At 43.2% G+C, this 14,013-nt stretch overlaps 1 protein-coding gene across 1 annotated transcript in view; it reads right to left on the bottom strand.

Moving 5' to 3' along the window:
- Positions 1-14,013, bottom strand: part of slf (C-type lectin domain-containing protein slf) — a 117,029-nt gene that overhangs the window by 75,217 nt on the left and 27,799 nt on the right. The window lies entirely within an intron of this gene.

The raw sequence follows: 14,013 nt of genomic DNA, 5'->3' as shown, positions 1-14,013 counted from the left end.
GTTCGTGGATTATCAATACTATTATATGCGAGAGAATTTAGGAACGTATCGTTGTTGTCGTCGTTCTGGATCCTTCGTTTACCCATAAGTTAGCGGTCTCACGTGCAGTCGACTGTCACTTCTTCACCACCGAAATTGATCGCTCTTCCTTGTTGGTCTACTATATTAACGAGCAAACGTTGGATCTTATCACCCAAGACCGGGTAGTAATGAATCGTCGACGGTTGCTCTACCATTTTGAATCCTGGTTCGATATCGGGAGCAAACGCATAAATGTGATGTCCGCGCACCCCGTTCACGTATCCACCGTCGGCGATGCTGCATTCGATGCATATCATGTTTACGGGCGAGATGTTGACGCGATAGTCAGCTTCGTGCCATTCGTCCGGTGCCAAGAGACGCTTTCCGAATCCGAGCACCTTACGTAAAGTGCCGGGTCTGCGGAAATCGATCCAGTACTTGGATTTGATGCTTACTTTAAGCGTAGCGTTGTTCGCTTTGAGTTTGATAGCTTCCGCTCCGCCAAGTTCCCCCTGCAAGTATTCTTGTATACCCTCGATCTCGTAGGCTCCGATCGGGAAGGAAATTGCCGAGTAATTCTCTTCAGGGCTCTCGGAGTAGAAAAGCAGTCGGTTCGTTATGTCGATGTTCGGGATGGAATAATAAGTCACAAAACCCGTCAGACCGATCTCGCAAGGTCCGAACAACTCGAGAGGTCTAGGCAGTGCAAACTCGAGAACGTTGCTCCTCCCCGTCAACATGAACGTGTGACATCTTTTCTGAGTTTCCATATTTGGTTTCGAAAATACTATATATTCCTGGTTTGTACGAGCCATTCTAAACATCGTTTCCCGCAGACGCTCGAGTTGAAATTTTGTTCGCTATCATAATTGTATCCTATTGTCGTCGTCGTTGAGCTACCGCGTGAGCGTAAAATGTATCGCGTAATTTCAACGGGTGGTGGTAGATCACCGAAGCTGTCGTAGTACAATGCGTTACCGCTCTTTGAAATCCGGTATGCTGTCCAATGTGTACCGGCTCCATCGCTTCGGTCCAGATTGATGATACCACACTCGGGACGTTTGGGTTTCTTGGTCGCCAATTCATCGATCATGAACACACCGCGGAAATGCGGGATTCGTAATTGTTCTGTCGCAGCGATCCTCAACTCAACGTCCGTCATCGCTCGGCGCGGTAGCTCACGGATCAGTTTAAATTCTTTCGGTAAGGTCTCAAGTAAAGTCCGTAACCTTTACGGTACGGTCGCAAGTACAATCCTTCACCGAGGTGTACATTCTTCTTCAAAGATCCGTCGATGACCGTCTTGATCATTTTCGCTACCGGTGTGATTGTTCGCGCGGCCAGACCGATACTCGTCAGGAGATTCTTGACTCCGGCACCCGTCTTCGGGATAGCCAAGATTCGCTCCGCCGGTTTCTTCTTCTTCTTCGTTTTCGACGCCCCGGCACCCATCTTTGGGAGAGCCAAGATTCGTTCGATCGACCGCTCCACCGGTTTCGTCTTCTTCGACGCTCTCTTCTTCTTCTTAGGTTTCGGTTTTTTCGCTGCCACCGTCTTGTTTAGTCCCATTCCGAGTTTGGCTTTGAGTTTCATAGCGTTCGTTACGGCGTATGCTGCCGCTCTTTCACCCAACGATGAGTCGGACGCTTTCACACGTTCCCAAGCTCTGTCCGCAAGTATGAGATCGGCTTTGTTCCTCTCGGTGGTGTCTTTGGTCTTACTGTAAGCGATGTCGTGGGACTTGCAAGCTTCGTCGAGCGGATTTATACCCGGATCTCCGCGTTTCAATCGTTCTGCGAGGCGAGTGCCCGGTCCGCAGTACCTGTAGTCGCCCGGTAAGTGTAGTTCGAACGGTAGTGAATTTATCAACGAGTTTAACAGTCCACGTCCTCGATTGGTTTTGCTGCAAGTTGATAATCTTCTCGGTGACATACTCTGACGAAAATGTCCATACTATTTATACGGAGAAGTAAAAAAATAACTGTCCGATAAAATAGGGAACGAATACGATGCGACTCGTCAAGCAAAGAAAGTCATTGCGAGTCCCGAACCTCGACAAACGGAAGAAGCAAAATGAAAACCGACGACAACGACGACGACGACACAGTGAACTGTTACCGGATAGTATCCGTTGCATTGTCGCCGGACCGTCCAACTGCGGTAAAACAAACGTGATGGTTTGCTTGCTACAACATCCGAACGGATTGAAGTTCCGCAACGTGTACTTGTACTCCAAGACACCGTTCCAACCCAAGTACGAAGAACTGCGTCAGATATTCGACGGAATCGACGGTCTCGGATACAACGTCTATTCGGACACGGCCGAGATTGTTCCACCAAACGATGCCGCATCGGACTCGGTCTTTATTTTCGATGATGTCGCCTGTGACAAACAAAATGCGATGCGGGATTATTTAGTATGGGAAGGCATAGCTCGGTCGATAGTTTCTACTTGTGTCAAACTTATTCTCGCATACCGAAACAATTGATTCGCGATAACGCTAACCTGCTCGTAGTTTTCAAACAGGACAATACAAACTTGCGACACATCTACGACGATCACGTCAACACAGATTTCACGTTCGAAGATTTCAGACACATCTGCTCGGTGTGCTGGCAGGACAAGTACGGGTTTTTAGTCATCGATAAAGATAGTAATAAGAACGAGGGAAGGTACCGGAAAGGTTTCGATACTTATATTGTACAAGATGGATAACTTATCGTTGTCGACGATCGCTCAGAAATACGGTAGTATCGATAAAATCCGTCAAGATATCAAACGGAAGTTAAATACCATTCGCACCGGAGAGGCGGACGCTCAGGTGACGTTGAAGAAAGTTTTCAAACCGTTGACAGATCCGCTCGCAGCGTTGCAGAAAACTGTCTCGTCGTCAACACCCGCACTTGTTGCTGCTCCTCAGGAAAAGAAAACCAAGATCGAACCTTCAAAATCGGAAACGAAAGATAAAACAATGTTTGTTGATAGTTTATTTGCTTCGTTCGGATCACCGAAAAATATGAACAATGATGATGATGATGATGATAACAACTCAAACGAGGAGGAGGATGATGATGATGAATCGCTCCAAGACGCAACGGATAAAGAACAAACAACGGGTCGCTCGGAAGACGACGACGTCGATTCTCGAGACACAATCACTGCCCCGAACGTACAATTCTACTTGGACTATCTGGAAAAACATCCGAAACAATCCGATCCCGCGTATGGTGTGCGGAAAGCGATCAACGGAAACTTTCTCATCGGAAACCGAACCATAAGTTTCGATTCGGACGGACGACTAATCTTGGACGGTAGCGATGAGGTGTTCGAACCGACACCCGGGTTCTTGGAGCTCCTTTTTAAGAAACATCCGCGTAATTACACAGCAGATGATCGCGCTAAATTCCAACGAGTAGTTACGCTCACCAATGCGCATCGGAGGGATCATCATCCACACGGTAGACCCAACTCGAACCGCAGTCAAAAATACCGCGATCTCATCAAACCTTTGTTCGCTACATCGACTCCGAGATCAACGAGGAAGTCATCGCGTAAAAAACTGAAGAAAGGCTCCGGTATCAAAATTCATCGTGCGAAACGGGAACTCGTCTATTGGGACGATCCGAACGAATTGGTCCAACATCTCGTTTTACTTGTAGCTTCGAAACAAGCTGGTCACACCGATCACGATCGTGAAATTCTGAGTATCGTCGAGGAGCTTCGCGAAGCGGATTACATCCACTAAATATAGGATCCGCACAAAAATGAGTCACACCGACCGGTTTGGAAGATCGAAAGGGACTTACGTTCGCAACACGAAGCAAGGTCTCAAAGGAGACGGTTTCTTACTGGATCCCGACGGGAATTATCTTGTATCCAACAAACGGATCCGACAACTGCAAGATCCCGAAGAGGATACCGACGCCGTGAACAAACAACGGACAGACTCGAGGTGGACGGAAGCTATGAATTCGACACAGCTTTGTTTGGAGAAAATGGAAGAATACAAAAGTATCGCGCAACGACTCGAGACGAAATTATCACGACTGGAAAATAGGATCAGTCAACTAGAGGTTGTGAATCGAATGAAAGGAAAATAGTGTTGAGATGAGTCACACGGACGGTTTTGGCCGATCGAAATTCCGCCGCGGTCCAAAAGGTGACGGATTCTCACTGGATTCCGACGGAAATTATATCGTATCGAACAAACGGATTCGTCACAGGCAAGATTCCGAAAGCGATGAGGATGCGGTGAACAAACAATGGTCCGAACGGAAGTGGATGGAAGCTATGAAATTAGGCCAACACTGTCTGGAGCATATCCACCAACTTCAACAATCTTACAATCGTCTGGTTAAAACAGTAGCATCGAAACAGCATTTGAATCGAGAGAGCGGACGACGACGACGACGTTGACGGTAATTATCATGTCGGCAGAAAAACGTGGGATCGTCGAGGAGCTACATAAACCTGCACGACGAAACTATCCGCGTCGTAAAGTACGGATTCTCGGATTGTTCGATTTATGGCAAGCCGATCTCGTCGAGATGCAACCGTACGCCTCGGTCAACAAAAGATACAGATATCTCCTCACCGTCATCGACGCGTGCTCGAAAAAGGCGTGGGCCGAACAGCTCAAATCGAAAACGGCCACGGATGTCACTTATGCTCTGCAACGCGTTCTCAAAGCAGCCGGAAAGTCGCCGAAACATTTACAAGTCGACATGGGCTCGGAATTCTACAACTCAAAATGTCAAGCATTGATGAAGCGTCACAAGATCAATATGTACAGCTCGTACTCGACAACCAAAGCCTCTATTGTGGAGCGATTCAACCGAACGCTCAAAACTAAGATGTGGAAAGAGTTTAGCGCGCAAGGATCGTACAAGTGGGTAGATCTATTACCGAAACTCATCCGTGAATATAACGGGAGCGTTCATCGCACCATCGGGATGAAACCAATCGATGTCACCGAAAAGCAGGGGTCGAGAGGGAATTGAAATTAATTTGATCGCCCTCCGAGTTCGCGAACGACCAAGCGTCGCTTTTCGATCGCGATACTCGATCAAGAGGCCAGAGCAGGTAAAAGAATTTCGGATCCCGAATCCCGAACTCAGAGGCGAATGGGGCGATTATTGTTCTCGTTCGAAGAACGAGAGGCAGTAGCGCGGGCAAACTGTTCAGTTCCCGAGATGGGATATAATTTCTGGCCGCATTGGCATCCCCTCGTAAGACAGGAGGGAATTAAAACCCGATCTCGATTGCCCTCCTCGAAAGACGCACACGGGGCTTCCGATCGAATTGATCTGGATCGGCTGAGTTTTTGCCCGCAAAGGCTCTGGACTTTACCCCTGGATTCTTTCCTCCACTGCTAGTCCGCACACGCTGGACCGCGACAGCCGATCACTCCTTCCTTTCACTTTGGCATTGTGCTCATGCGTTCTCCCCTTTTACTTTCGTCCTCTACCCTGGCTATTTTTCGCCTGTCATGATTCGTGCGTAAACTGTGGGCTTGTCGCTTTTTGACTTCTGCACGTCTAAACATCTATTCCTCATAGCTGATCGGTACATGTAATGTCCATATTTCTTCTACTTTTGTCAGGGTACTTTAGAGAAGGCTCTCTTCGAATTTTCGGCTCATTTGAAAAATTTCGGCATAAAGAGCAGGAAATTGGCTTATATTTTTTTTTTTCTTAACTGAAGCTTTAGTCCTCTTAGATTTATTGAGCTATTTTATTTGAATTTCATTTTGCAAAAAGGAATCAAGAGCATTCCAATATTGCTGGGATTGTGGAACTTACATTCTTTGATATCAAATCACTGAAATCATGCAAGAAATTAAATTTACAAGCGTAATTTTTGGCTTGAATTTATAGTTTATTGGGAGTAAAGATAGAACTTATTTAGGCGATCAGTTTATATTTGTAAGGTGAAAATAGTTGCGCAATCTTAGAAACATGGAATGCTCGTGGTTCTCTCTTGCAAAATGCAATCCATTTAAAGCAATATGAACAATTGAACACATCCGAAAAATGAATGAAGAGAAAAACGCACCCCTCTCGGAATGCTAAAATTCGCACCTTATGTTATAGCCCATTTTGCCGTGCTACAGACGAATGCCGTATGAACCATTGAACCATCAGACGTTGCCAAATTTCCTTTGATGACCCGCAGATTATCGTGAAAATTCAACTATATTTTTTTACTGATTTTTCAGAGAACTTTATGAGCAATTTGATCTAAAGTTTCGAATAATTTTAAGGCGGTATAGTAGGGCCCACGAAGGATGATCCCTGAAAAATCGGGCGAATAAACGCATGGACCATGTAAATGTCAACGCTGCGAGATCGAGCACGCACATCGACGAAACTGGGTAAAAACGCCGTATGAACATTCGCGAGTTGCCAAATTTCCTCCAATTAAATGCCTTATTTTCAAGCAGAATTGGGCATATTTTCTCTTGAAATATTTTCAGATGATTTAGAGCTGACAGCTAATAAAATTCTCTGAAAAATTGGAGGGAAAGTATTCACTGATTTCCCTGAAAATTCTTTTTTAGTCAACGGAAGTTTGGCATCGGCTAAAGGCTCATACGGCGTTTCCTTAGCAGGGTAGAATAGGTATTATATGCGAACCGCCGCTATTCCACCCCTATCTTCAGGTCAAAATTCTTAAAAGGAAGCCCTTTCGTAAAAGATCAATTTCCTGTAATTTTGCCCCAATCTCTTCGTCCATTACATGGTTGAATTGCTTGTGAAATTCTGAACTAAATGATGTTTAATTGTAATTTACACTTTTTATTTTTTCCTTTTTTCTCCTTTTTATAGCGAAGTTTAATTTTTATTTATCTCATATAGTATCTCGAACTGTAACTTCTTTGCTATTTGACAGATTTTTATAAATGAGGCCTTTTTTTACTCGTGCTTTAACAGAGAGTGAGGAAACTCTACCTAAAAACTTTTTTAGCAATTTTCAAAAAATTTTGGATCATTCTAGTAGGACGGTGATATTGTTAATTACGCGTAAGTAATTAGGGTTCTATTGTGGCTCGGCTCGGCATTGTCGCGCGAGCTCCAGTCTCGGTCCGGACGGGGGTGTCTCACTGCTGCCAGTGTTTGCAAGAAATACCCGCGGCTCAGGGATCATCCCTCGTGGGCCCTACTATAATTCAAAACTTTTGGAGGAAATTTGGCATCACTCAAATGATTATGCGGCGTTATTCCTCAGCACGGAATCACCAGCGATGCACTTTGATGTGAATGCTGAAAAGTGTAAGCGTGTCTAGGGTGGGACTTATTTTTTTCAATCGACCAAAAAAAATGTTGCACGGTCCTAAATGGTTCTATGTAAAAAAAAAACCACGGTAGCCAAAAATATTTTGAAAGATAAGAAAATTTACCCGACGCGCACACAGCCAATAGATCGTGATTTTTCCGATTGTTTGAGCATTTTAACCGTCTATTTTTGATATTTTAGTGAGTGATAGGGACTGGACGCTAGATGTTCAAAAATGTGTACAAACCGAGCACATACCTTGCACATTAAGAGAATTTTTTTTTTTTTTCTCCCAAGTCACTCTCATTTCGCTTGGCAATGCCCAGTCCCTCCGCTCGGTTGCTCTTAAAATCGAAATTTCACCGTTTTTTAACTTATAATGAGCTTTGTGAGCAGCCACTAATGGTGGTAAAAATCCGAAAATTTGTGAAAAACAAATCCATACCGCATCAGTATAGCGTCTAGCCCACATACCAACTACAGGCTTCAAAGAGGTTCATCGTTGCATTTCCTGGCCCGCTCATTGGCCAGCGGTTTAAGTCGGGGCAATCGATGAGTCTCTTTGAAGCCTCTAGTTTGTAACGGGGCTGGACGCTTATGGAAGAAGAAATTTCAGAAAACTCCTGCTTCTTGGTTCGGCCACCAAACGGTCCGGGGGCGCTTCTTCGAATAGCACCGCCGGATCTTCCCACCGCGCCGCGCCGGTCTGCTGGCCCTCGACCGGCTGCGACGCGCGATTGTTCCCATTGTGCTTACTTTTGGGGTTCTCTCCGTCGGCGGAACCCGTGTTAATGACACCCTCTACCTACTAGCCGCTGAAAATTTGCGGACCAATTTTTTTAAAGTTTAACTAATCTTCATTTATTCAACGGATTCAAATTCAGCTCGCAATCCTGATGAGTAATATATATAATAATAAGTAATTATATCGGTAAGTTACTGATCAAAACGTGGGCCAAACGTGAAAGCGGTCAGACATGTGTTAATGACACCCTCCTTCTACTGGTAGAGGATAATTTGCCGACCAACTTCTTTACCGTTTCTAAAATGTTCTACTATTTCAACGGATTTGGATTCAGCTTGCAATCCTGGTGAAAAATATATATAATTACAAGTAGGTATATCGGTAAGCTAAACAAGAATTGGAGGAATGTGATAGAAAGTATTTTAAAAGCGCTGAAGACATTCGCGAGTTTTGCGATACCATACTTTTTCAATATACCTACTCATAATTATTCAAATTTTTCATCAGACTTCGAGTGCAAGACCGCTCTGGGCGACAAAGCTGTCGCGTTAGCGTATACCTACTTTGTGCCGTGCGACTCTGTTAGTACATTTTTTTAAATTCGAGAGTCACGAAGACACTTTGTCCCACGTTTTCATAAAGAAATAGCCAGATTTCTCTGAGAAGAAGTGACGTTAATTAATTAAAAAATTTGGAAACGTCCTTTACCACAGTCATTAATTGGAGAATTAAGAGGGAAGGAGAGATCACCCCGAAGTTGCTATGTTCAAGGAATCTGTGGTCATTATGAACAGAAAATTAAGTCTCCGTAGTTTTTCCTTCATATTTTTCATAGAGATTTAATGAATTTACTGTCAAGGAGTTTACCGTCTAATGGTTGGCGTTTATGGAACCAATCATTAACTCAGAAATCGTGTACTCCCATTGTCACCGGAATAGTGTCTCTTCACCAAAGGTGGTCTAGTTTATCCAAAATTTCTTAAAAACCTTTATAGCTCCTAAATTTAGAGACTGTACTTAGGGTTTTCGATTACAAATTCTGGAAAGTGAAATCTAAGCGCTTAAGTACTGAAATTGACTTGAGGTATAATGATTGCTGGAGGTAGGAAATTTTATGCCCAATTCCCTAAGTGCAAGGTGAAGTAATGCAGAGAAAATTGATTTCTTGCCTAAAACCGGGTTTTTTTTCCTTTTTTTTGGTTGAGATTAGTAACTTTCGCTTACTGTTAGCCCTGTTCTCCCTTTCCCCACTTGCAGGATTGTAACTAGAATAAAAAGTAATGCATGAAATGCCAAAGAATATTAAAAAATACTCAGTTGGAATAGCAGTGGATAAATGAATTAAAGACTAAGAGAAAAATGAGTAGGTAATAAAAAAGGGAAAAAAACAATGAAACATATGAAAAACCGGTGGATAAAACGTGTTTTGATACACGGCAAGGACGGAAATTTGAGGAAAGTTTTTGACGTATTCGAATTGCAGTTGCATATTTAGTTGCATTCAATTTTAAGAACATGAATATCATATTTCATAGCCTGATGCGTTTAATATTGGTAACGGGGGAAGGGGGTGGAGAATCAAGCAAAACCCAGAAGAGGGGGGGGGGATAGTGAAGAAAAATTAATGGAAACGTGTGATAACAATATTTCAGAGGGAGAAATTGCCGCGGCTTAAGTGGACAAATTAACTGAAATGATCGGTTACCGAGCGAAACATGTCAAGAAATTCACAAGACGAAAAAATTAACCGTCCGGGTGTTTCGTCGTTTTCACCCTCATCTCACTAGCGTGTCAACGAACTGTGCTCGGCTGGTAGTGCATTCAGACGACCTGGTGCAGCCCGCAGGAAGCGCAGGAGCCGAGGGATGGCCAAGGAGGATGACTCAACGGTCAACCATGGGTCAACGTGGACCGTATGCAGGATTCGCAGCCCAGCGGACCGCGGCGCGCCCGACCAGGCGACCACTGAGCGATGAGAGGGAATAAGGAGGGAATAAACTGGCGTTCTTCATTCGCCTCTCAAGATGGGATATGAATACGAGTGTCATTGGCATCGCCTCTCTGAGGGCAATCGAATTAGACGGCTAATCGATCGCGTTCTGGGATGGGTATCGCTTTCGCCGCGATATGCCTCAGGTATCGAGAACTAAGAGCGGGCGCCGGACAAAAAGATTTGGGTTTGCGAACGGAGAGGGCATTCGAAACAAAAGGCCTCTCAACTCGCGAGCGAGGAGGCGATGCATATGAAATCCTGGAAATCGGCGTTCGCTCTTGAGAACCCTCTCGACCCCTGCCGAAAAGGATGTACCGATGATCCTGCAAAAGCTTCGTGGGCCGCCGCTGAGTAAAATTGAAAAGAGACATTTGGCCAGACGAAAACTGAATGTCGGTGATCACGTCCGGATCTCGAGACTCAAAGCCATGTTCGAGAAAGGATACACACCGAATTGGAGCACGGGAATTTTCAAGATTGTCAGCGTCAATCCGACCGTTCCGATCACGTACGATCTGAAAGACGCGCACGATACGATCATCAAAGGAAAATTCTACCGCGAAGAACTCCAACCCACCAACTATAAGGATACGTTCCTGGTGGAGAAAATTCTGCGTCGCAAGAAAAACCAGGCCTTTGTCAAATGGTTGGGTCTGGATGCGAGTCACAGCAGTTGGATCGATAGTAAGGATTTCGAATAAATAGTAAGCAACGCGAACTGTTTTAAACTGTAACTGTAAATACCCCCAAAAAAAAAAAATTTGATTCATCAATCTGAACATTGCAATACCCAATCCCAGTCGCTCATCGCAAAACATAAGGTTCCCGTACGCATTTCCAAGCGCACACTACTAAAAAATGAAAATTACCGAATCAGACCCTAATCTCCAGTCTCCGATACCAGCCCCATACTGTTAGATACGGTCTTCCGAAACCGAAAATTTTTACAAGTCCGAAATCTCGGAAACGAAAAGTCGTATTAAAATTCGGTCAGTACAGTTTTCCGATCTTCGAAAGTGGAAAAGAATCGCATCGATCCGCAACGGATCGGAGGAGGGTGATTTTCCGAAAATTTTTCAATTTCCCGAATCAGACCCTACTCTACAGTATCCGATACCAGGCCCATACTGTAAGATACGGTCTTCCGAAACCGAAAATTTTTACAAGTCCGAAAATCCGAATTTTTTGCACAATCTGGCAACACTGTATCGAAAAATTAACTAATTTCTCGCCCCATCTAGCAACACTGTAAAATGCGATGTTGCAAAATTTCACCAATAATTAAATCATTTATTTATGTCCACCGTCCGGCAACGCTGCTGCGCCATCTTGAAAAATACACAGTTAAATAAACCGCAGATTGAAGGGGCTACATTACACGATTGCATAACCCGATTATTGAAGGGGCAACATGCAATACTTTTACTTTACAGCGTTGCCATATTGAACAATAATCCCTATACAACACTGTAATTTAATTTGTATTTTTCTGCACCATCATGCAACGCTGTTGGATTTTTTATCGAGCAAAGTCATCATTTTCTCCCTACTTACTGGATCCGTTACCGCGTTGAAGTGACCGTTTTAAAAATTCGAATTTTGAGGCGTTTTCAACTTGATTTTTTTTTCGGGGGGGGGGGGGGGGGGGTTCTGGTGATCAAAAAACTCCGGAAAAATTCCTGTGACATTAGGAGCCTTAGTTCTTTTGATTAAAGCAATAAAAAATGGTGCAACAGGCCCACTTGTTTATATGTCTTATCGGGGCGGCGTTTTTCGGTACAGTGGTTGCTCCTTGCTCCTCTTTAACTGTTTCCCATTAAGTTATTTTACTTTTTTTTTACTTCCCGTCTAAGCAAATGAACATGAAAAGAGAGAGATGAAGATGATGATGACGAAGAAGAAGAAGAAGAGGAAAGAGGAAAAAAAGAATGGTGCAGAACAAGAAGAGTGAAAGAAAATGAGCTAAAATAAATTAGAAAGAAGAAGAAGATAAAAATGGGAGAAGAAAACAGAAAGAATAAATGAAAAGTAAGAATAAGAAAGCAGAAAGAGGGAGATGGAAATAAAATAAGAAAGTGGAAATGAGTGGAATATCTGTTTCATCGTGAAATTGCACGGTTACTCGAAACGCTTTTAATGAATAGAATTTTACCAAACGAGAGTCGAAGATCACATTAACGCCATTTCATTTCGCCTTATATTTTAATGTAAGCAAAAGGAGCTTCCACTTGGTCGAATAGCTGTATCGTCGTGAAATGGCACGCTCACTCTGAATAATCACAATCTAAGAGATTTTCAGAAACGAGAATAGGCCATGTCAGTTTGCCTTCAAATATTAGTGTAGGCAAAACAAGCTCCCACGTGGTCGAATAGTGGTATCATACCCGAAAGAATATCGGTCTACTGCCCCGGAAAATTCCAAGAAATTAATTTCCATTATTAAATTAGTAATTTTTGGTGAAGCATCTAGACCCGTGACTTCAGTCACGGGCTTTTCAATAGTTTTAGATAATCCTATCTAAGCATCGATTAAGACACCTTCGATGTCGAGAAAAAATGTCCAAAATTCGAATTCGCGCCGCTGTGGAGTGTGGACACAATCCGGCCCATAGCGTCTTAGGAAGTTGGGCCGCGTAGCAGTCAGGGGGCATAGCCCCTTATTCATTATTAAAACTGCAATGATGTTTAAATATACGAATTTGAGGCGCTTACAGAGCAACAGACATTTTAAAGCTTTGTAATTTTATTACTTACTTTGGTTTCCAGGATTTTTTAATACATAAGAATTGAACATATCAATCTTCGCTAAAAATTTAAAAAAAAAAAAAAATAAATCACAAAACATGGAAACTGAAACATGAAACAGTGATATTACACTTGACCAAGAGATATCTTAACTTAATATAAGAACGCAGATACGAAAACAAAATTTTGACTAGAACTACTTGGACATACTACTTAGGAGTTAAGAAAGTAAAATCGGATGTACCTCTTTCAATTTTCATTTAAATCGGCTAAGAATGAAAAAACAAATGCGAAATTCAAAATTTTACGAACTTTCCTCAAGGTCAGAATATAGACTGATGACCTTGAAGTTTTTCCGAAGTAACTACACCGCATGATGTAAATCCTATCAAATTTTGGATCAAATCCATTTAAAACCGCGGATGATATGAATGAAAGCGTAAATATACTCCAAAAAGGGTTTTTGAAATCTTGAGGGGGGGGGGGGGGCGAATCGGGTTCGGAAGCTAGAATTGCTCAAGACCGAAGTTTTAGGACCCTCCCGATGGTTAAAATAGAAATTCATCGACGAGGGCATTGTACTGTGCTTATCGGGAGAGGACTTTTGACACCACAGATTGATTATCCATCATCTCGAAAGTAAACTGGCGAAATATCATGAAGATCGGATTACTGATAAGGAAATGGTAAACACTTAAACGTGAAGGCGCGCGGCGCCTACATCCAACTAGGTCATCCAACTAGGTCATTGGTGGTCAACCAAGAGAATAATATTTATTCTCTTGGTCCATGGCCAGGTTTAGGTTCACATTATAGTTTTCTGTGTTCACTGTTACAGCTTCCTGTTTTGTGTTTCAAAAAAATAAGTTCTGACATACGTTTCACGATTTTACTACCCTTCAAAACCATGTCTATACTTAGACAAGCCGTTAGACAAAGCGTTATTTTCTACCGATTTCGTGCGAAAGTTTAATAAAGTGGCTCTATAAGAGGGGTTTAGGGGTCTTTAAGGGGGCGGATGGGGTTGGGAAACTGAAATTTCCTAAGACTTAAGTTTTGGTGCCCCCTCGATGACTTAAAGGTGTTTGAAATAAACATCCATAGACAGAAGCATTTTGCTATGCTTATATCGGGGGAGACCCTCTTAATTTTTCCGAAATTCATTTTTTTCTAATTTATACCACCTAGATCGGGCTGTGGAACCAATGTGCGCCGCATCGGATTGCCTCGCCG

Source organism: Bemisia tabaci, chromosome 1 (assembly GCF_918797505.1).
Source record: "Bemisia tabaci chromosome 1, PGI_BMITA_v3".
Taxonomy (NCBI): Eukaryota; Metazoa; Arthropoda; class Insecta; order Hemiptera; family Aleyrodidae; genus Bemisia; species Bemisia tabaci.
Note: the sequence above shows the minus strand (reverse complement) of the source record. Positions and strands in the feature narration are given on the sequence as shown.